The sequence below is a fragment of the Erpetoichthys calabaricus genome, chromosome 16 (assembly GCF_900747795.2).
Source record: "Erpetoichthys calabaricus chromosome 16, fErpCal1.3, whole genome shotgun sequence".
In the NCBI taxonomy this organism is placed as follows: Eukaryota; Metazoa; Chordata; class Cladistia; order Polypteriformes; family Polypteridae; genus Erpetoichthys; species Erpetoichthys calabaricus.
The window spans coordinates 37597733-37622715 of record NC_041409.2 but is presented as its reverse complement, the minus strand read 5'-3'; the positions used below and the strand labels follow the sequence as shown (position 1 = coordinate 37622715).

General features: G+C 41.1%; 1 protein-coding gene across 1 annotated transcript in view; it reads right to left on the bottom strand.

Moving 5' to 3' along the window:
* The window catches only part of pth2 (parathyroid hormone 2), a 37872-nt gene extending 21374 nt beyond the window's left edge, over window positions 1–16498 (bottom strand). The window contains exon 1 of the mRNA XM_028821819.2: window positions 16264–16498. The gene's annotated coding sequence lies outside the window, so the exon portion shown is untranslated. The remainder of the gene's footprint in view (window positions 1–16263) is intronic.
* Window positions 16499–24983: the final 8485 nt, after the last annotated feature.

Sequence of the window (24983 nt, the reverse complement as noted above, 5' to 3'; positions counted from 1 at the left end):
AGAATGGGCTAAAGGTCAAAGAAATCTTTCATCAAAGCCATAGTGCAATTGGAAAAATTAGAGTCAAAAGTAATAGTGGGGATTTGAAAAACCAGCAGGACTAAAAAATAATCTGTTAATGCAGCGAAACAAAATCAAATTCTTTTACAAACAACACTCAGTTCTCCAGAACAAAAACAGCATTTTAGGAATTTTTGCAATTTTTTAAAAACCTGAAATATCACATTGACTCTTTGCTTTGGCCCAGGGTCATCCCATTCTACTGATCATCATTAAGATTTTTCTACACCTTGTCTGGAGTCCACCTGTGGTCAGTTCAGTTCATTGGACTGATTAGGAGAGGCTTACACCTGTCTACAGAAATTCGCACAGGTGGACAAAACCCAAGCCATGAGGTCAAAGGAATTACCAGCAGATCTCAGAGACAGGATTGTGTCGAGGCTCAAATCTAGGGAAGGCTAAAAAAACATTCCTGAAGCATTTAAAGGATAAGTTCGATATCTTTCAAGTTGAGTTTATTTCTTAATTTTTTTCTCAGTCATTTCCTAAATCGCTTAGTCTTGCTCAGGGTCACAGGGGTTACTAGATGGTATGGTGGTGGTTGGGAATATGCACTGACACAGTGCGTAGATATATAAACATCATATATAATAAATTGCCACATGAAACTGTATGTTATAAACTTGGTGTCCCAAATCCTCCAAAAACATGTCCCAAAATGCCATCTAGGGGCAAGGTATACTGCCAGACCCCAGGTAGAATAAAGGCAAACACGTAATCTTTATAAAATAAAAATGGTTATTTTCTCAGAATGCTCTGTTGCACAAAAGAAGCTCTGTGGAGCATGGGAGGCAAAAAGGAGTTGCCTAAAACAATAAGGCAATCCAGCGCAAACACAGATCCAATCTAAAATCCAGATTAGATTAGATTAGATTAGATAGACACTTTATTAATCCCAAGGGGAAATTCACAGATGCAAAGTCAAAAACAGAGCATGGAGGCAAAAATCCACTAAATTGCACAAGCACAACAAAACACAAAAACTCGCCAAATCCACAAAGAACCGCCAGAAACAGTTCCTGGCAGCAAATGGCCAGTGATCTCACCTTGGGAGACCATCCACAAAAACAAATGGGACATAACACAAACTAAGAAAATACAGCAGACACTTAACAAAAGTAACATTAATGTAAATAAAAGGCTCAACAATGAACAAAAAGGACACGAGACATGGATTTGAAACCCAGCTAAGATGGGAACCCTGGCTAAAATATAACACTGTGTTCTAAAGTTAAGGATTGTCTATAAGCTTTCAGACATATCTTGCCAGCGCTGGCGTTTTATAATGGAAGCCACGGGTCACAGAGCACCACCAGCAAACAAAAGCCTAAGAACGTATTGATGAAGCAGCAAAGTTTCACTATAAGAAAACATGCCTTCTGTGTTTGGGATAACCACAGGGACCCAGAAATTATCATTTTATCACATATTTGAGGTAAAGATACATTTTATATTTTCTTGTGTAACAACAACAGGAGTTGTCCTCACATATGGAGGTAAATCCACAGGACCCTAAAGTTCTGCCAGAGACAGTTTAGCGTGATTTTGTCTTTGACAGGAATCCACACCCAATGGGGTAAAAGGTTATTGCAGCGGAAGACAGACACCAAGGTTGTCCTTTTTAAAAATGGCTGAATCTCATAATATTGGTGTTTTTTGTTTAAAAATGACATGTGCAATATGAACAATTTTATAACGTGTGTAATCGCAAAACTCACATCAATACTCAATAACTTTCTTGGCTTGAAAAATTGATGTATTTGAAGTTTTTAGGCTTTTGTTTTCTGATCCCTTTGTCTTTCATTACAAGATTTTTTTTTAATGTATAGAAATTGCTTAATTTTAGGGCACAATTATACATGGCAAATGCATAAAATTCTGAACTTATCTGTTAAGGTTCCCAAGAGCACAAAGGCCTCCATAATTCTTAAATGGAATAACTTTGGAACAACCACCACTCTTCCTAGGGCTGCAATCATGGGAGAACGGCATGGGTAACAGAGGTGACCACTAACTTGATGGTCACTCTGGCTGAGCTACAGACAACATCTGTGGAGATAGTAGAAACTTCCTGAAGAGTAACCATTGGAACCATTGGAACACTCCACCAATCTGGGCTTTATGACACAGTGGTCAGACAACACAGAAAAGCCCACTTGGAGTTTGCAGAAAGGAACCTAAAGAACTCTCTGATTGTGAGAAATGAGATTCTCTGGTCTGATGAAACCTAAATCATGTCTGATACCATTCATCACCTGTGCAATAGCAACTCCAAAAGTTCCATCATGTTGTGGGTTTATTTTACAGCACCAGGGACTGGGAGACTAGAGAGGACTAAGGGAAAACTGAACAGTGCACAGTACAGAGATATCCTTAATGAAAACCATCTGGACATCCAACTGGGCTGAAGGTTTACCTTCTAACAGGACAATGACTCAAAGCACAATGGGTCTTAGGAACAGCTATGGGAGGGTCCATGAGTGGCCCAGCCAGAGCCAACATCCTTGCAGTGAGCTGAAGGTGGCTCCATCTAATCTGACAGAACTTGAGAGGGTCTGCAGAGAACAATAGCAAAAAATCCCCAAATCCAGGTGTGTGTGAAGCTTGTCACGTCAGACCCAAGAAGACTCCCAGGTTGGAATTGCTGCCAAAGGGGCTTCAAATAAGTAAAACGTCTGAATACTTGTGAAATGGGGATTTTTCACTTTTGTATTATTAATACACCAGTAACGATGCACTGCACAATAATGTGCAGTGAATACACTTGACTTGAGCATTCACAGTTTTCATCCTCTTTCTTTCTCTGTACATTTAGCATTCATTTGCTCAGAGGCTGATGCGATTGCTGCTTCCTGAGCAGCTCTTCTTTTCTCCACCCTAGCGGCCCGCTTCTTTTCTTCTTTCGTCTGCATCTTTTCGCGTTAAAACTGATTAAGTTGCTGTTTGTGTTGCAATTACTTAGTATGTTTTCTTTAATTTCTCACTTAAGCTGGCACTTAAGTCTTCAATCTGCCACAAGAATGATTTAAGATATGAAGAGGTAGGGGAAGTGACGGCAAAGGTGGTAGAGATGAGAATGGCGCCCATACGCATACGCCACACAGCCGCCCTGCTGGCCGTTGCCGAGAGCTGATTCGACAATAAAATAAAAATAAAAAGAGGAATAACCTTGGAGGTCAATCATCACCTTGAAAGCAGTTAGTAGAGGTCATGTAGTGTATGTATACCAAATTTCAGGTCAATAGTTCAAACGGTTTGCGAGCGACAGGTGATTTAAAATCCTGGACAGACAAATGGACAGCCATGGTAGCATATTATATAAGAAGATTTGCAAATATTTCTAAAAATCCTGTCATTCTAGGGTATTAAGTGTTACTTGAGTGGAGAAAAAACAAATCTAAATGATTTTAGCATAAAGCTGCAACATAACAAAATGGGAAAACAAGTGAAGGAGTCTGAGTACTTGGTGAAGGAAGGCATGGTGCGTATTTTTATTTTTTGTTAATATAGTTTATTAATCCCTGACAGAAAATGATCTTTTCACATGACTTTTGGGGGTCAGAGCACAGGGACAGCCATTGCACAGTGACCCTGGAGCAAATCTACAGGAATTTCAGAGATGTCATTAGAGATGTTTATTGCCACATACACTATAAGAGCATGGTGAAATTCTTGTGCCACAGTTGTGTGATGTATAAATAAATGCAGCAAATAAATAAGAGCAGCAGAAGATAAATAAACAAATTAATAAATAATCAGCATAAATTAATAAGAAACGAGTTTTCAAAAAAGTAACATATAGTAAAATTCCACATCAACTGGTACAGCTGGTGTCTACACTGGGAGCTCACTGACATTACAGCCTGGTGGAAGAAGAAGCGGGTCCCTGAAGGATGTGGAGTGAGTGATGAGGCTTCCCAGAAGGCAGAAGTGAAAACGGGGGATGAGCTTGATGACTGTCACCTGAGATGATGGATTCAGTTTTGTTCAGACATCTGTTTGAGTGGATCATATGAAGCTATGAAAGGTCAGCCCCGGCGATTTTAGAAGCAATATGGGCAGATCTATGAAGGAGGTTGTTGTCCTGGGAAGTGAGGTTACCAAACCTCAACGTGATGTATCTGGTCAGGATACTTCCAATAGTGCAGTGGTAAAAGTTCACTGGTGTTTTGGTTCCTACCCCCAAAGCTCTATAGCCTCCTCAGACTTTTAGAGTATGCAGGTGGTGTTGACAGGCCATGAAAGGCAGTTGGTGATCTGGATACCCAGGAACTTGAAGCTACTGACAGTCTGGACAGGAAAGCTGTTGATGCAAAGTGGAACATGACTGCCTTTGTTCTTTCTGAAGTCAACAAGGACCTCCTTTGTGCTGTCAATATTCAGGGAGAGGTTATTGTCATGGCACCATGCAGTCAGGCCTTCCACCTCCCTCCTGTAGGCAGCTTGTAGCTATCACTGGCCTATCACAGTAATGTCATCCGCAAACCTGATAATGATGCTGTTGCTGTCATCGGTGAATAGAGTGTGGAGCAGCGGGCTAAGGCCGCGGCCTTGTTGAATGGAGGAGTTCTTTTTGACAATCCTCACTAACTGGGCTCTGTTTGTCAGGAAATCATACATCCGGCCAAAGTTGGAGCTACTCAGACCCAGGTCTCTGAGCTTTAGCACCAGGCTGAATGGCACAATGGAGGTGAAGGCAGAGCTGTTTACTAAACTTGTAAACTTGTGAATCACATCAAATCACATCAAATCTCAGGAGCCACACTGCTCTCTGTGAAGTGCTAGGACTCTGGGACTGGGACTTTACCTAAATGGTTACAGCTAGAAACACGGCACATATATTTAGTGATCAGGTGAATATTTAAGGCTCTTTTAGGCACCTTCAGTAAGCAATCTGTTTCAATACAGCATGTAACTCTTTCCTTTGTTAGTCTTGTTTCAAAAAAATGAGATAAGAAAATCAAAAGCTAAAAGAAGCAGCCGTCACAGTGCGGCTCAAGGCTTGTCTACTCTCACAATGGATGATTTTGATCATTCCACTTAACCCTTAAATGAGACTCACAAATCAAAACCACTTCTGCAGCTCTTGCCAATTCCTCACTGTTGTTTGCTTTAGTATCCTTTTCCTTAAGAACTGTTCTAAATAAATGTGGCCATTGTTGTACTGACAAGCGAGGCCAGTGGTGCACTGGATAAGCACTTTATTAAAGACGTCAGAATGACTTCTTTAAAACAAATGGACTGCATGAAGGTTATCTCCTCTAGTGGGTATTCTTCAGAGCATCCGCAGCAGACAAGGGAGCTTTATTGTGTCTGCCTGCTTACGTTGTCTAAGTGCTATGGCAATGCAGTTTGAGCTCAACAGTGACTAAAATGGAAAATCAAACACTCCGTGTTAATATCTTCTACATTCACTTCATGAATCTATACAAGAGCTTTTAACCTCCATAAGACAGGCCGATTTTCTACTCAGGAGATGTTTCTTTTATTTTAAGTAGCATAATATGTTATTGCCAGAATGCTTGAATGGGATAAAGGACCATTTGAGTATTCTTCATTGTATATAGCCTTTGTAGAACATTTTGCAGGATCACATTGCACTTTATAAATAAACAAATAACCAGCCTTCTAAATATCTTGGATTGTAAACATCAAAGAATAAAGGAAAAAATAAGCAGCTGATTCCAACAATCTTTAAGCACAGACAGATTTCCATAGTTACTTACAACATGGATCAGTAAAGAAATAGAACAAGGCACTGTATTATAGATAGATACATAGACAGACATGAAAGGCACTATAGATAGATAGTGTCGCAGGTGGCTGAGGGGACAACCCGGCTGGGATGCCCCAGAGGACTGGAAGAGGGCTTACGCCTTCCCCAGACCACATGGGGGCGACCGCCCTGGTACCAATGGGGACCACGGGTACAGAGCTTTGAAGCTCAACCCTGTAGGGGCCCATGATCACCGCCAGGGGGCGCCCCAATGCCTTTGGAGCCCTGGACCTCAGCGCTTCCGCCACACCCAGAAGTGCTGGGGGGAAGAGAAGCAGGGACACCCGGACTGCCAGTGGAAGATTGCTGGGAAGCACCTGGAGCACATCCGGGTGATTATAAAAGGGGCTGCCTCCCTCCGTTTGTTGGCTTGAGTCGGGAGTGGAGAAGGACAGAGCTAGGGAGGAGAGGCAAGGAGGTGGCCTGAAGAAGTGAGGCATTCGAGTTGGCCTGGACTTTAGGGTATTGGGACTTGTGAGAACATTTGTACATATAGAGCACCTCAATAAACGTGTGTTGGGTGACGTCAATGTGTCCACCTGTCTGTGTCCGGGCCAGCTTCCACAACAGATAGATAGATGTGAAAGGCACAATATAATAGATAGACAGACGGACATGAAAGGCACTATGTGATAGATAGATAGATAGATAGATAGATAGATAGATAGATAGATAGATAGATAGATAGATAGATAGATAGATAGATAGATAGATAGATAGATAGATAGATAGATAGATAGTATCACAGGAGGCTGGGGGTGGTACCCAGCTGGGATGCCCAGGAGGACCACAGGAGGGCTTACGCATCCTCCAGACCACGTGGGGGCAACCGCCCTGGTGGCTTTGGGGACCACGGGAACAGAGCTTAGAAGCTCAACCCTATAGGGACCCGTGGTCACCGCCAGGGAGTGCCCCAATGTCAATGGAGCTCTGGCCCTCAGCACTTCCACCAAAGCCAGACGTGCTGGGGGGAAGAAGACCAGGGACACCCGGAGTGCTTCTGGGTGCGCAGCCGGTACTTCTGCCACACTGGGGAGTGCTGGCGGAAGCTAATCGGGAGGCATCTGGAGCACATCCGGGTGTGTATAAAAGGGGCCACCTCCATCCATTCAACGGCTGGAGTCGGGTGGAAGAAGGACAGAAGTCAGAGGAGAGGAGTGGAGGCGGTCAGAAGAGTACAGGCATTGTGAAAGGCCAGGACTTTGGGGTGATTGGTGCTGCGGCACTGGGTTGTGTGTGTGTTCCATTTGTAAATATTGTGTAAATAAACGTGTGGTGGCTGCTTAAATCATGTCTTCCTGTCTGTGTCCGGGCTGTTCCCCATGACAGATAGATAGATAGATAGATAGATAGATAGATAGATAGATAGATAGATAGATAGATAGATAGATAGATAGATAGATAGATAGATAGATAGATAGATAGATAGATAGATAGATAGATAGATAGATAGAGGTTGGGAGCATGCGCTGAAGGTGTTACACAACAGATAGATAGATATAAAAGGCACTATATAATAGATACTGCGCTGTATGACCAAACCTCCATGATATGCCTGGTGACTTCAGTTACCATGTTGCAAGTAACTGCGTGACAAAAGAGTAAAATAATTGCAGTAAAATGCATGGGCAAGATGTTATTAAGCACTCACAAGATGTCAACTGTAAATATTTGTGTCAGGTGAAATATGTAGGCCTTGTAATGTGGTAGCCTACAATAACACAAGGGGCGCATCAATAGTGCAGATCAGACATTGGCATTCTACCCTCTCATGTGCGAGTAAAAGAAAAGTGCAAAAAAAAAAGGTGTCTATTGTCTCAATTGCAATATCAGGCCATGCGTTGGTCATAAAACATGTCACATGAAGGATGTGTACTCAATCTGCATCAGCAAAGCAGTGGACACTGGACAGACCTTTCCTAATGTATTTACGTTGATGTTTGAGTATTTACATGTTTCTTTTACACATACCATTTTTGGCTTGTTTTTCTCAGGATAATCATAACACTAAGGAGTCTAAAGTTTAAATAACATTGAAACTGGCACATAGGCATTGAGATACTGTATTATTGTTGATAGGGGTAGCACTGGCAGACACTCGGATGCAGAATAAAAGGATCAATGATATGAGGAGTTTTCAGATGAAATAGTTTTATTAAAACATACTCAATGGGAACAATGAACAAAAAATCAGGACAAAGAGTGTCCAAGGAAATGAACAAAACAAAACTCAAGAGCCTCCCCAGGCAGGTGTAGTGCAGCTTTTGTCTTTACTAACTGGTAGGACGCACAAAGAAACGTCTGCCACTCAGTAACCCTCAGATGAAGATATCTGTAACCAGCTGGCCTAGTCCATGATAAACCGTGGACTCTTCATACCTCACTTAAATTTAAATGTGGAGGCGTCCTCTAATTGAAATTAATTCAGGAGAGTGTAAACTGCTTTCCACAATTCTTGCAAAGTTGCTCTTGACACACTCACACAAGAGCTTCATTCTCGACAGCCCATTGCAAGGCATTTGTCGCTTATACTATTAAAATGCACTGCATTTTTCACTATAACAGATGGCGTATAAAACCATCACTATAACCTAATTAACTAAACTTAAAATAGAAAATAAGAAAGGCTAATAGAGGAAGTACTAATCCCATTGGAGACCATGGAGTTTTATCAGAACATTAGAACAATCTAGATGAGAACAGGCCATTCAGCCCAAAAAAGCTTGCCAGTACTATCCACTTAATTCTTATAAAAACACATCAAGTCGAGTTTTGAAAGTCCCCTTATTAAGTGTCTATCATTCTTTGTGTAAAGAAAAACATTATAATGTTTGTGTGAAATTTACCCTTAACAAGTTTCCATCTATGTCCCCGTGTTCTTGATGAACTCATTTTAAAATAACAGTCTCGATCCACTGTACAAATTTCCTTCATAATTTTAAACACTTCAATCATGTCACCTCTGAATCTTCTTTTACTTAAACTGTATAGGCTCAGCTCTTTTAATCTTTCCTCATAATTCAACCCCTGTAGCCCTGGAATCAGCCAAGTCTCTCTTCTTTGGACCTGTTCTAGTGCTGCTATGTCCTTTTTGTAGCCTGGAGACCAAAAGTGCACACAGTACTCCAGATGAGGCCTCACCAGTGCGTTATAAAGGTTGAGCAGAACCTCCTGTGACTTGTACTCCACACATCAGGGTGCTATATAACCTGACATTCTGTTAGCCTTCTTAATGGCTTCTGAACACTGTCTGGAAGTCGATAGCTTAAAGTCCACTATGACTCCTAAATCCTTCTCATAAGGTGTATTCTCGATTTTCAGACCGCCCATTGTTTATTCAAACCTAACATTTTTACTTCCTATGTGTAATACTTTACATTTACTGACATTAAATTTCATCTGCCACAAATTTGCCCAAGCCTGTCTGCAGTCCAAGTCCATCTGTAATGAAATAACGGATTCCAAATTATCTGCTAATCCAGCTATCTTGGTATCATCTGCAAACTTAACCAGCTTGTTACTTATATTCCTATCTAAATCATTTATATATATTAAAAATAGCAGCGGCCCTAGCACTGACCCCTGTGGAACACCACTCTTAACATCGGCCAATTCTGATCAGGTTCCTCACACCATCACCCTCTGCTTCCTGTATCTGAATCAATTCTCACCCATCCACAAACATCACCCTGAACTCCCACTTCTTTTAATTTGATGCCCACCCTCTCATATGGCACCTTATCAAATGCTTTCTGAGGGTTCAGATAAATAATATCATATGCTCCACTGTCCTAAACTCTCACTGACCCCCCCCCCCCCCAACCCTAGTTTACAGATGTTCTGATAGCTGGGGTCTCAAACTCAGGTCCCCAGGGCCATCATACCATCTCTCTAGCTGTTAATGGAATTTATTTTTCCTTTAAAGGACTTATTCCTGCTCTCATTTTTCTAGATGAATGAGGGCAGATCACCAGAATGTTTAATTGACTTGAACAAGATTAGTATTCCCTTTATCATTCTTTACTTCCTATTTAAATTTTCCTTTATTAAAAGTTGTAGTATTGGTGTGTCTGTTCCCTCTGTTATACCAGTAAACCTCAGATTCTCTAAAGAATCGCAAATCAAAGAATGGCAATTACTTTCTGTTCCCTCCAATCTTTGTAGGGATGTAAGATCATGGAGGGTGGGAGTGTCCTGGGAAAGTTTTCATTTAATGAAATAAATATATTTGTAGTAAAGATGTGTCTTTTTGGAGTCATGACTCGTTTGGTTCTGGTGTTTGAGAAGCGCGTTGTAGGCGCCTTTGTTCATTGTTTTTATCCATGCAGTCTAGTTTCTGTGTTTCTATGGGTGTGTTGTTAACTAGAAGTCGTTTGCTGTTAGGAATCATAATTGAACCCCTGACCGCAGGCACTGTGGAGTAGCTGACTGCTGGCACTGTCAGTATTAACCACTACCTCAAGTTTAAATACATACACGTATATAGATAGACGCCGCATAAACTGTGTTTCCCAGTAGACACGATACGTCAGCCTTATTGCAAGTGGCAAAAGTGCCATTTAAACTAATACAGGTAGACGTGGACACCGGGTTTTCTGATGAAAAACAATAACATTTAAAACAGTATCGTTTACATACAACAGATTTTGGGGAATCGTTTAAATGCAATTATTTATATCTATTTATACACTAATAATGGCAATTATTAAATAATAATAATTATAATTATTATTATTATTAACCATTCCTCCCATATAAGTAACATTTCGGGACTGCCTTCTTCTATCTTTGAAACATTTCCAGACTTTGTCCTGTTCTTACGCAACACAGTACTGAAGTATTGTTTAATGCCCGAGTCACGTCACGTATAGATTACTGTAATGGTATTCTATCTGGCATCCCACAAAAACTTATCAATCGCTTAGAACTTCTTCAAAATTCTGCTGCCAGGATAATATCCTGCTGTTGTAAATCCACTGAACATATTACACCTATTCTCTCTCAACTTCACTGGCTCCCAGTTAACTACAGAATACAATACTAAATACTGCTCTTAACATTTAAAACTCTCCACAACCTCACTGATCTCCTCCAGACTTACATTCCTCTCGCTCACTCAGATCTTGTACTTTGAGAGTATTCAGTTTGGCAATATGGTGCAGCCTTAGTTTGTGGAAGACAGACACAACTAAAGATATGAGCATAAAATAATGGTTGTCAATTTCAAACTGTTTCCTCAATGTGCTCCTTGAGAAAAAAACATCATCAAGTTTGAGACATGTTAACAGCTAACAACAATCTACATAGTGACTAAATACGTTTAGCCAAAACGTTGTTTGGAGGCTCACTTGAGCACATAAATGCATAGCTTTGCTAGCTTAGCCTGGCTTAGCTAAAGTAAAGATTATAAAACGGGATTTTCTAACGGCCAAATATAACCAAAACAATTGTTCAGCCTTACCTATGAAATGTAATCCCCCGGGATCTGGTTTGGAGCGTACAGTGGTTTGTATAATCCCAAGCAGCACATTATTCATTACTTCACTCTAGAGCAGTGCCACTCACAATATGGTGGCGATGTTGAAGTACAATTCTGCTAGCCATGCCATAGTTATTCTATGTCAATGTTTAAATATGTCACCATGGCAACTTGTTGGCGTACACGCTTTACGTCAAGTTTAGTTTACAGGTTGTGTCGTGTTGTTTGGGCGCCACTTACTGACTTTGGGAAGCCGCTGGGTTTGACTGTTGGGCGCTGTGCGAGTGTACGTGCGCTTTTGGCACAGGTTGCGTCTGGCATCCGTGCATATATACAACCTTCGTAAACATTACTAAACGAAGGTTTTATATGCGGTGGTGTGCGCGTTCGGGCGGCAGTTGTATTGTGACCTGAAGTTTAGTTTACAGTGTGTTGTTTGGGCGCTACCTACTGAGTCTGGGAAGCCGCTGGGTTTGACTCTGGGGCACTGAATCACAGTGCGTGTGCGCATCGGTGCGTCCGGCGTCCATCATCCTGCGTCCGTCATCCTGCGTCTGTGCATATATACAACTGTCGTTTAGTAATATAGATGATATTTGCTACAGGATTCTCAATTGCAGTGCTATTGTTTTTGATACGTCTCCTGTTGGAATGAAAATTGCAGTTCGGTTTTATTGCTACATGCATTCTAACAGAGGGCTCATCACAAACGGTATCGCTGAACATGCCCAACAGAGTGGAATTGCGAGATGGACAGAAGTCACCTTATGTAATTTACAGTAGATATTAATTCTGCTCTTCTGCAAACTTTACCGGTTTTCAAATTCCAAAATCTCCACCCATTCAAGTGAACTGGAGTTCAACTGGGCGTGATGCCTGTCCTGCTACGTTCACGCGCTGAAACACTCATGCTTACCAATTTACTGTTGAAATTGACAGCCTGTTTAATATTTAATAATCCATAATAATCCAGTTTTTATTGTATGTTGACATTCTGACTTTAGTTTTATCAGCATTCTATGCTGTAATGGGTGTAGATCACAGAAATTTGAAAGTAGAATAAATAATTATGAATAATCGTCTTCCCATTTGTTTTCTGAATTCATGTTTCTATTTACACGATTGCAAAGATTTGGCTGAATTTCATGCAAGGCTGCTACTAACTGTGGTCAGGTTAGGGTTAGAGTTAGGGTTGCTATCAAGTAATAGTAATTGAGTCAGGCAGCTGGAGTTGTGACTGACGTGAACATGGAGAGAACATGCAGGCTTCTCTGTGCTCAGAATCAAACCTGTGAGGCAGCCGAATAAACCCCCCTGCTGAGTGGTGTCACTGTAAAGCAGTAAGAGCAGCTTCAGGACCCTGTTTATGACAGTAAATGACAGGAATATGAGTTAACTCTTTGGTGTAGAGAAACAATCTGTTAGGGTGTGTTGCAGTTTAACAGCTTGTTTATTCAAAGCCTCCTTCTCAAAACTTCAGGAGTGTGACATCAGTATAATTCTAATTCTTCAAAGTACAAAGGTATACAACTACCTGTTTACCCAGCCATATTGCTTCTCCGTGTTATCAATGCCATCTTTCTGGAAAAGGTTTTTCAAGTCATGCAGAACAACGCACCAGGGCACTGTGCTGCCGGCTTCAAGGATATTCTGATTAAAATGTAAATTTGGTCCAAGTGGGTGTCATAATCTCTTCCTTTAAAGAGTCTGAGAGATCCCGAATTTACTGGATTCAACATAACCTATGAAAAATGATCTGTTTTAAAGGATTTTACTCTTTAATGAGAGTTATTATTATTAATAATAATAATAATTAGTTGAATTCAGTGGGAAGTGTCAGCCAAACAGACAAAGCTGACCTTCTCTTTAGGTGTTTTCTTGTGGGGGTATGACAGAGGGACCCAACCCTACCTATAATATCCCAGTTTTAACTGCTATCTGTTTTTCTAGCCTATGATATTTTTTGATCACAGACTCATTAACTTACTCTGAGACAATACGACAGAGTGTACAGCAATCAAGTAAGGGAATAGGTACGGCTTTTTTATTACCTCATTTTAAATCATAAATGTCATTAAGTCCTATAATGTGCTTAAACAAAGCAATTACATATCACTGTGGCATTTACCCCAAATACAACCTGAATGAATAGCAGCTCTTCATGCTGAAAGGCTAAGCACCCAATGTGCTTATTGCTCAGGTGGAAGGACGTCTTGTATTACGCAGTGAGCTGGTCAGTCTGTCTGGCCGGGCTGCACTCCCTGAGATGAATCCCAGACAATTGATTTGCCCTGATATTTATATCTTTTACACGCTTCCCTGCAACATTTCTGGGACGATGGGGCATCGAAGAGTAGGGGTCATGGTGGCCTCTGGCCCCTCAATCAATCCTGTCCAGGTCCTACCGTTTCCTCTCAATTCTCCCATTAGTCCGTCTTTTACTTTTATGCCCTCTGACCTCAAACACCTCTCTTTACCCATTTCAGCCAGTCATGTATCATTCCAAGGAGCTCAACAAGTCTTCTAAAGATGTAATTACTAGATGAAGTGCATTTAACCCTTAAGTGTCCTTCGTTTTTCCAGTACCTGCTTTTATCCTCATTGTGTCGTGTGCCTAATCAGTACATGACCACAATTATTATCATAGTCCATCACCCTGTCAATAGGGGGTTACATTTTCAACATTGATGGTGATTTTTATCTTATTTTTGCACCTGTGCTTTTCTGTTAGTCACCATCTGTGCATATTATAACACTGATATTTTATGTTTCATTTTTAACAGTAAATATTATAAAGTAACATTCCGCCATTGTTGGACTCTGCCTTTGGCCAATTCAGGGTCTCAAGGAGTTAGAGGCTGACCCCTCACTGGATACCATGGAGCACATCCACTTGTCCAGACCAGAGATTTGCCAAGTCCACCGAACATTTGCCTTCAGACCGCGACAGAAAACCCAGACAAATAGAAGAAGAACGTGCAAAGTAAGAATTTAATTGTACTAAGTGCAGCTTGTAACTCATACAGTAGTAGAATATAATTTTATTTTCCTTTTTTTATTTAATGAAAATATAATGTAGAAAACAAATAATCTGTTATCTATGGCCGCTCTATCCAGTTCAGAGGAATCAGAGTGAAATCAACACAATGCTTGATTGAATTAACAGATAAGGTCCCACCCTTACCCCCAGAGTTAGTGGTCTGCCTTTGAACCCCTTCCTTAATTTCCCTCAAAATCATTTATTTGTGTTGCATCCTTTTTGGGAGTTTGCTTGCTTGACAGATGAAAGGTCCTACCTACATGTAACAGGCTATTTGGCCGTGGATTTAATTGAATGGATCTTCTGGGATACTTGGACGTGAATCAAAGGGTGGCACACATTGGTCTCACAGCTCCATCTCACTCACTCCATATGTGGAGTTTGCACCTTCTCCCCATGTTCACGTGGGCCCCCTTTGGATACCTTAATCTGCCCAACACTTGCAGCTCAAGCTGAGTGCCTCTTGTGAATGCACTTAATGTACGTGAGTGCGTTGTGATGGGCTAGCAGCTCATCCAGGGGTCCTGCAAGAGGTGGGCTTCGGCTTCCTGTCACCTTCTATTGATTTCTGTTCAATCATATCAGATAAAGACGCTGTATTGGTTTGAGAAATTAATGAATGAAAAGTAGGATTCAGCTCCACAATCAATTTCTTTTGAAAGGGTAACTTCCATTTTTTTAAGTTTTTATTCAGTTGTAGGCAGCAGTGAGGATTATTTACATTCAGTTTGTCACTGTGCTCTGTGTGTTTAACAAGCTTTGTACTCATATAAATAGCCTGCTTATGAAATATCATCTTTTCACGTTCCATATATACTGTATTTGTAGTTCTGATTATTATTATTATTATTATCACTATGTTATAGTGTCTATATTTCCTTTATGTTATCCATTACTTTATAAATCTGTGAGAAAGTACATCTTGCTGGGTGAAAGGCTAAGAAAATTGATTATTTTGCAGAATATTCTAGAAACTCCTAGTTAGACACTGATTAGTTTAATGCACCACAATTCTATTATCTTAAAGTTCGGGGGTGTTGGGCACCAGCGGGTTGGCCATGTGCTTTTTCTTATATAGTCCAATGATCATTTATCATTAAATACTTTTCAGTGTACTACTTTTTAATTCTTTTGATACAAATTTGATCACAAAAAATTGTCTGAAAGCTGCAATAAGTGTTAGCACCCCCTGACATTTTGAGACCATACTACCCCATGGACCCCAGACACTCCACAGCACCACAGCTGCTAATCTGCTTAACCCTAAGATTTTGGAATGGCTGTCCTCCATCACCATCCACCTCTGAACTTCTGCACTCTCTGATAACATCTGGAGGAGACAAAAGCCCAAACACCGAGACAATCGGCGGCATCCTGTCGGCTTTTATCTGTCTTGTGGATTCGTGTGCTGAAGGATCCTTTAATGCAAGTCTACAATTCCTATTTGTGTCATGATTGTTTTGTGTTCTTGTTATGGGTATTTTGTCGCTTTTGTGTCTTTGAGGCGGTTTTGTAAGCAGAACAGCTTTTTCACAGAGTGGTTCCCAGTATTGAACCCGGTCCATCTGAAGAGCTAGCACTCCCTGCTGGACTCAGCTGTCTTTCTGACATCGGAAAGACATAAACTGCACATCATAAAAGCTAATTCTGTCATCTAAAAGCCCCTGCTTTACTCTCAGGAACAAAGAAAACTCCCCTCTAACAGGCATTGCTATTGAGTCCAGTAAACCTGGGTCTTTAAAAGCGAGGCTGTGTTTCCAACAAAACAAGCTCTCACTTCATTCTATAGTAATGTGTTCAGCAAAATGAAGAAACAAACAGCAAAATATTACAAGCCACAAACAGGAGAATTTCACTCACAAGTGTCTGCCAGCCAGCCAGCCTTCGAAAGGGTCAATGTCGGCTTACCTTCTTTGGGTGAATCGAGTCCCAGCGTTGAAACTCACCGAGTCGGTGTGCGTCGAGAAAGTGAACAAACTGAAACTGTCATCGTTCCATTAAATGTCTTATATAGCCTGCCTTCGCAACCAACTTCAAAGGTACGAGTGATGAGAAAGTGACGCAGGGGAGGAGGAAGGAAAGAGGTGGGGACCGTTCTGGTTAAAAATTGGGCTTTTTTTTATTTTTATTTTTAAAACGGATAGCTAAAAATAACTTTTTTTTCCTTTTACTGATGTTTGTTTAAAAACTCTGAAAAATTCGAAGCATACAGATGGTGTATAACGCAGCCTTGCAGGTTCAATAACTGAAATTTAATGATTCCTTGGCACATTCCAAATAAAATAATAAGCATTGGAGGGAACATCCTGAGTTTCTAATGTAATCTTTTCGTCTTAAAAGTGAAAGAGAAGCAGCCTAATGAATGGACTCGTCTTTTTTACGTTTGCTTCTTAGTTTAGTCACGTCACTCGAAGACACATTGAAATGCCGTCTTTAAACTGTACTGGTCAGATGTCACTTAGCAGCATGTGTGAAGTACACACAAAGCTCAGGGAGCCTTTGTCCCTCTGTTCCTACGCATGTACATGGCAGAATATAGGAACAAGGGATGCTCGTTAAATTTGATAAGGCCATTAGCGGACCTGTCACTAGGCCGATGCACACATAAATGGGTAGATGTTTTCCGCATTGAGCGCTTGTCATCTCTTGTAGCTTATTAAACATGCCGGAGCATATTGAAAAATAAAGTAGCTAAACACATCTGGCTTGCATTCTATGTCTGTATAGATGTACTCATTGGCCTCGACTTGTTTAATTTGTTTTTTTAAGGTTTGTTATCGTTCAAGCAGAAGTGATTTTGGGGTGTTGTATCAAAGAGCGAGCAGTCCACACTAGATCACAATGAGCACATAGTGAACAAACCAGCTAACCCTAATTTGACTCTGTGTCTCCAGCTTTTATCCCCATCTGACAGGTTCAGCCCCAGACTGATGAGCTGCCTGTATCATCCTTATGATTTTATGGTATGAGGTCTGTAGAATTCAGTTTATTGGTTTGGATTTATTTTTCGTTTTTTTACTGCTAGTGAAAAGAACCACAAACCAAAAGCATAGAATGAACCAGGAGATGAATCTGAAAGCCTAATATAACCTCCTTGGTGTTAACCCAGGGTGGGACTTGAGCTCTGAAATCTGTACAATTAAGGTTACACCTCAGTCAGACTCGGGGTGATGTGTAATGAGCCACTCTATCTACATTCTTACACCTGAATAATGCTTAGGATAGTATTCTGCTGGTAGTCTAGTGGATTAAATAACATCATGAACATTTCGATGCATTTTGCCACTCTAATGTAACTCATCAATATTTATTAGTGGGGCGGAGTCTCCAACTAAAAACACAATGGCAAACAAAAGTCATAAAGGCACCATTGCTTGAATCGAATAAGAGTGATGACAATGTGAATTGGACATCAGACGTCAACATGGAAAGTAAAACTGATGCATTGTATGACTAAACCGCTGTGATACGACAAGGGAATATGGTCATGTGAAGCTTCAGTGTGGTGCAACAGTAACTGTGTGACAAAAGGCAAAATAATTTGGACTACATGCAAGGAAAAGTAAGACGTTAGCCCACTAAGTACTGTTCACAATGCAGCAACTGTATCGGACTAAATTTGGTGATAATCAACTTTGCACTGTTAGTCTACAATAATACAAGGGGTGAGTTGATCATACAGATCAGGCACTAACATTCTAGCCTCTCATGTGCAAACAACAGAAGAAATGTTATAAGAAAATTATGGAAAGAGACAAGTGTCTACTGTGCTGATTGTGAATTCTAGCTGTATGTTGGTGACTGTTTCAAAACGTGTGTACTAAATCTGCATCAGGACAGCAATGGACACTACACAAATCTCTCCTAATGGATTTACGTATGTTGACATTTTGGTATTTGCACATTTCTATTGAAAAAAAAACAAAATTCAACATTTTGCGTGTTTTTCCAGGGATACACCATGCTAAGGAAGTTAAAACGAGGGTTAAACCAGAAAGACTGAATATCTGTCACCAAAACCAAAATGCTACCCAAACTCTCTGTTATAAGTGGTGTTGTTTATTCTTTTTTTTTGTGCTTCTTCTGGTTTTTTTTAACTTCTTGTCGTCTAAACTGGGCTTTTTGAACTTAAGGAATTCAATTTTGCTGGCTTTTATTGATTTGATGTTTATTTTTATTATTTTTATTATTTTTTTTTTAAATTATTTTTAATATTATTCCTGAGAATGTTACAATCATTAATCATATTTTTTCATTTATGGATTCTTATGGGTGCTGTTTGGTGACATTGATGTCAGCCGTTGCCTAGGTATTTTTTCCAGGATTTCCCTGGAATATGCAATATATGACGTTGTTATATTTTTATATTTCACAACACCATAAAACAGGACTGCTATGGACTGTAAGGGGTGGGGTAGGTCAGAGCTGGCCTTAGGGCAAAGCGAACGAAGCAACCGCTTCGGGCCCACAGCTGGAGGGGGCCCACTGTGCCCAAGGTTTTTTTTTTTCCTGTGATGCGACGCTGCTGCGGAGGGCCCAATGGAGCAACAGACTCCTTCACTCCAACCTCTATTACTAATTTTTTTATATATATAATTCACGGGCAACATATTCCATCACCTAGTTACTCCACGTGGACATCTCCACTCAGCACTCCAATCTTCATTACGCTTCACTCAGGCCCGCACGCCTGTTGCCACCTCCACGGCTCATCTGTGCCTCTGTCCTCAGTAGGCGGCCACTTATGCTTCAGTCAGGGCCGCTCCGCCGCACTGCATTCTCGACAGAGCATAAAAGGGGCCCTTCTCTTCGTAAAGCCATCACTTTCTTTCATATCAATATATTTCCATTTTGTTAGAAAGAACGTCTTGTAGATAGTAGTTAGGCCTTGCCGAATTTCTACAGTTTGAAATTATTGTATTCCAAATGTCTTCAGTTCCACCGCCAAAGAAATATAAATCAGGTGCTCAAAAACGTAAAGAAAAAGCAGCGAAAGATGAATTCTTCACTACCCAAAAAGGCGCTTTGCAACACTTCCTAACGAAAACGATTAGCTCTAGCAGCAGCAGCAGCACTAGCACCAGGACTGAACTTCCATTAGTCGAAGATACCGCAACACCATCCAAGCCCCACAAACCTGTATCTGACTCCGAGGAGTCAGAAGCCGATGACGTTAAGAATGACATAGACATGGGTTTTTCATCAGGTTCAGCAACGTTGCCAGCCGTTTCGGTTTCTAACCAGAAAGATGAAGATAACGACGAGGCTGATAATGATTTCGATTCCTTCAGCTGGGGAGATCCAGGTTTGAGGGGTGCAGCAATCACCGACAAGGAACGTGTCTTCCTAGTCCAAAAGGGGCCCTTTCACGAAACCGGGATTCAATATCCGATGAATGATTATGGGCACCATTTTTCTGATTCCTTTTATTCCCGAAAATTACCAAATGGGGAATTTGTTGACAGGCCCTGGCTTGTTTGCTCAAAGAACAAAAATGAAGTTTTTTGTTTCTGCTGCAAGTTATTCTCGGATATCCAGATCAAATTGACTACTGATGGTTGCGGAGATTGGAGAAATTTGTCCCGAGACGTGTACAGTCACGAAATATCTGCCAACCATATACGTGCCTTTAAGGATTGGTTGGAACTTCAAAATCGCTTGAAGGCAGGATGTACCATTGATAAGCGTGCATAAGAACTTCTGCTAAGAGAAATTGAGCATTGGTGCAATGTATTAACAAGAATTATTGCTATTATTCAGTTTCTGAGTGAAAGAAACCTGGCATTTCGAGGTTCTAGCGATCGTATATTTGCCCCACATAATGGCAATTTTCTTGGGTTAGTGGAATTGTTAGCCAAATTTGATCTGTGCATGCAAGGGCATGTTCGAAGGATTACAGACAATGAAATCCACTATCATTATCTGGGCAAAAACGCGCAAAATGAAATAATTCAGTTGATGGGAAATGCTACATTAGAGAAAATAATTTCCCATATTCATAAGGCCAAGTATTTCTCAGTCATTCTTGACTGCACTCCTGATATAAGCCATGAAGAGCAGATGACGACGATAATAAGGATCGTTCATATTGATGGCTCCTCAGTAGAAGTTTGAGAATATTTTGTAGGGTACATAGCCGTTGATGATAGCACTGGCTCCAATCTCACAGACCAACGCCTACGGATGCTCTCGGAGTTGAAATTGGACCTAGGTAACTGTAGGGGACAGGGATATGATAACGGTTCCAATATGAAAGGCAAACACAGTGGCGTTCAAAAACGAATACTGGATAAAAATCCATGAGCATTCTACATCCCATGCGGTTGTCATAGCCTTAATTTGCTTGTTGGAGACATGGCTAAATTGTCACCAACTACTATGTCACTTTTTGGAACGTTACATCAGATCTATTTGCCGTTTAGTGCTTCTACAGTACGCTGGCAGATTCTGGAGAAGCACATCAATAATTTCACTCTGAAGCGCATTTGTGACACTAGATGGGAATGCCGAATTGAGAGTGTTAAAGCTGTCAGATTCCAAATAGGCTCTGGGTATGACGCGCTGGTAGATGTTTCTGAAGATTCTAAAGATCCTAAGGCTAGAACTGAAGCCGCTGCATTAGCCAAGCAGGTGAAAAAATTTCCATTTCTTGTTTCCTTAGCGATTTGGTACGACATTCTTTCACAGATCAATGTAGCCAGCAAAATTTTGCAAAATGAAAATATGCAGTATGATGTTGCTCTCAAATGCATCAACAGTGTCTCTGACTGTTTGGTTTCGTACAGAGAAAATGGACTAGAATTAGTAGAAGCTACAGCCAGAGAGCTCGCTAATGAATTGGAGATGCCTTCCAAGGATGTCGCATTTCCTGCAGTAACCAGTTTACGCAGGAGACGAACAAAGCGCCATTTCGATTATGAAGTCCGGGATGAGTTAATAACTGATCCAAAGGAAAAGTTTCACACAGAATTCTTTCTTGTCTTTCTGGATCAAGCAGTTATGTCCATGAATGTGAGGTTTGATCAAATGAAACAGCATTTCGACAATTTTGGATTTCTGCACAATTATCAGTTAATATCATCCATGGATGATAATACCTTGATGAAATACTCTATGGACTTGAAAATTGCATTAACTGACTCGAAGAATAATGAATCAGACATTGATCCACACGCACTATGCAGTGAAATTCACATGTTTGCCAATTTAGTTCCTAGCAACTCAACGATCATGCAAACACTGGAATATCTGTATGAGAAGGAGTTAGCAACTGCCATGCCTAATGTTGCTGTGGCTCTCAGAATAGCATTGACTGTGCCTATAACGGTATCTTCGGCGGAGAGGAGTTTTTCAAAACTCAAGCTTATCAAAAATTACTTGCGAAGCTCCATGAGCTGTGAACGTCTGAATAGTCTGGCATTGATTTCAACTGAGCAAGAGATAGTCGAATCTCTTGATTATTCTGAACTTATTCATGAGTTTGCCAGTGCCAAGGTTCGAAAAAGTGTCTTTTGTGTGAAATAGATTTCAATATCTGCTGGTAAGTTATTTTATACGGAAATCTGAATATCTCGAAAGTATGAAAACAAGCTTTGAAACCGAATAAAAATGTAAAAACAAAATAATGTGGATCTCATCTTCATAAAATAAAAAAAATATAAAAAGCAAAAAAAAAAGTGCTTGGCCTAGCTATTTACATCCACGTGCTACCTGGTGGAAATAGCAAAAGCTGGCTAAAATGTAGCTTTATCTGTTAATGTATTGTCACTAAGGACATTTATGCGGGCCCACTCCGACCTCCATCACTCATACCCTTCACTCAGGGCCTTGTACGACAGTCTGCGCTGACAGCCTGCGAATTTGGCTCCTGTCAGTGTGTTACGGTTACGGTTGTCAGTGTCAAATGGAAATCGTCAAAAAGTGATGGTTGTAGATGCCGGGAAAATGCATTTCTGCAGCTCAGAATGCAGGAAATCGCTTGGCGGCTGGGGCTCTACCCCGGACCCCCTAGCTGCAGGGGTCGGGCCCCTTATGGTGCCCTCGGTATCAGTTTGCTTCGGGCCCAAAATTGTCTAGGGCCGGCTCTGGGTAGGTGCCCTTGTCGGGCAACTGTTTTGGGTGGAAAAAGAGACAAAGCAGTCAGTGATCATGCCTCTTGATGTTCCAGAGTGGATGTGCTTACCTCTGACGAGCCTGGATGTGCATGCATAACAGTCACCAAATTTCACTGAAATCTATCAAGGCATTTTTGAGATTTTGGGGTATTTCATTTTTCTATTCAAGGTGCGCTTTATTGCTAAATATTGATATATCGAAATTTCCTTGTTTAGTGGATACCTATTGATCTGGATGTATCATCCTGAAAATTTCAGCTTTTTAACTAAACAAGAAATATTGATTTTGTTGATGAGTGAATGAATCAGTGAATATGTCTGTCAGTCAGTCAGTGTTTGCAAATCAGCATCTCCTGCTTGTAAAAGCTCAATGAAATGTGATTTTGAAAAACACAGCTGTTCACAAAAACAGGCTTCTGTGCAAGTGTAAGGTGGCCAGACTAAAGAGAAAGCAGAGCTGCGAGCACCTGGCACTGCCGGTAATGTGCATCATACTCGAGTTGTGATGTTTCAACTTCTCACTTCAGTGTGTTAATGTGGCTTACCATTCAGACTATTCAAAGAAACACAAGGTTGCTGTTGATTTGTTACATGGTCTTAAAAAAATAAAAGCAATTAAAGATGAAGAGTTTTTCATGGGAATAAACAGCAAAATAATCTTATTAAGCGTGTATCACTTCGTTCCAAATACAATTCAAGCAAAAAATGGAGTCTCTACCTGACCAGGTTATATATTTTATTTTATACAATCGACTAAGGTGAAAGATCAGTGTTACATCACAACTTGGACAATTATCTGACTTGTAGCTCCGAGTTCATAGTACATTCAATTCGGAAACTCTGTCCAAGGGCACACAAATACGGCACAAGACACCCAGACGAGATTGCTGGTGATCTCTTACATTAAATCCAGTCATTCAAGTATTTTTTCCCAGCTTACTTTTTACTACTTTACTACTAGAAGTGCTGCTTCCCATTTCTGTTTTATATATTGTGAGAGCTAGCCCGAACACCATCAGACAAACACTGCAGTTCTACAAAAACACGTTTTATTTACAAATTACAGCACACACACAGTGTTCCCACAACCTTCACCTTTACACGGGCCTTTAAATGTCTGTGGGCCACCTTTCTTCTGTTCCCTGGAGCTTCGTCCTACTCCAGCACCCGACTCTCGCTCCCTGACTGTAGAAAGGAGGCCCCTTTTATAGTCACCTGGATGTGCTCCAGGTGCTCGTTGATGTCCTTCCTGGTGTGGCAGAAGTGCCGCATGACCACCAGGAAGCACTCCAGGCATCCCTGGAAGGTCCTTCCTCCACCTTCCCAGGTGTGGCAGAAATGCAGGCTCCATGATGCTTGGGGCGCCCACAGGCGGTGGCCACGGGTCCCAATGGGTTTGAGCCTCCTCACTCCGTCCTCATGGTCCCCTCACTATCCAGGGCGGTTGCTCCCTCGTGGCCCGGGAGACGTATAGACAGCCTCCCGGTCTTTCCAGGCGTCTCGGCTGGGTCTGGCCCCCAGCCTCCTGCCACAATATATATATATATTGTCAATAAGTGGACGCTTGAGGGCACTGTTGCCCCATGAAACCCAACAGACAGATGCAGACACCGGTTTAAAAGCACCAAGAAGTAATTTAATTTTCTTCTTTACAGTGCCCCAAAGCACCTCCACCACCATAAACAATAAATCAATAATCACAATCCAATAAATCGATCCTCCTCTCCTCCCAGCAGCTCCATCACACTACCTCCCAACTCCGGCTCGGCTTGCTGGGTCTCCCATAGTTTTTTATATAGTCCTTGACCCGGAAGTGCTCCTGTCCTTCTGTCCATGTGATTCATTAGCACTTCCAGGTCAGATGGAGACTTGTATTTTTCTTCAGCCCGGAAGTACTTCTGTTCCTCCGTCCCCATGACTTGGGAGTACTTTTGGGCTATACGGGAAACAAAAATCCCCTCGTCTCCCTGCAGCGTCACATGGTGGTCCCCAGGGTACCCAGCAAGGTTGTGAAGCCAAACTCCATCTTCCATGATGCCCTCCGGGAATCCGGGGCAACTCTAGGCTGCAAGGAAGACGCCATCTAGCGTCCTGGATGTGTCGGCCGGAATGTCCATCACAATATATATTGAGTCACTGTGGGTCTATACATGTGCGAAATGAAATGGCAACCAGGTAAATAATCCTCAAGTATTTCCCCCACATTATAATTATTTATTTAGCAAATTATTTTGTTCACAGCCACTAAGAAAAATTCTGTAAAAACAAGTTTGAATGTTTATGAAGAAACTACAGCATTAACAAACAATACAGAACAGGCTTCTGTTTATTTGTTGTTTTATTACAATTTTTCATATTTTCATATAATTTCGGTTGTATTTGTTGGTGATTTAGTATTATATACTGTCACTTTCAATGCATGCCATTCCATGTGCTCTATGGATGGTACCCCAAGAAGATGGTACCTCTGGCTGTTGAAGGCCCAGAGAGTGACAGAGAACTCAGGAGTGGTGT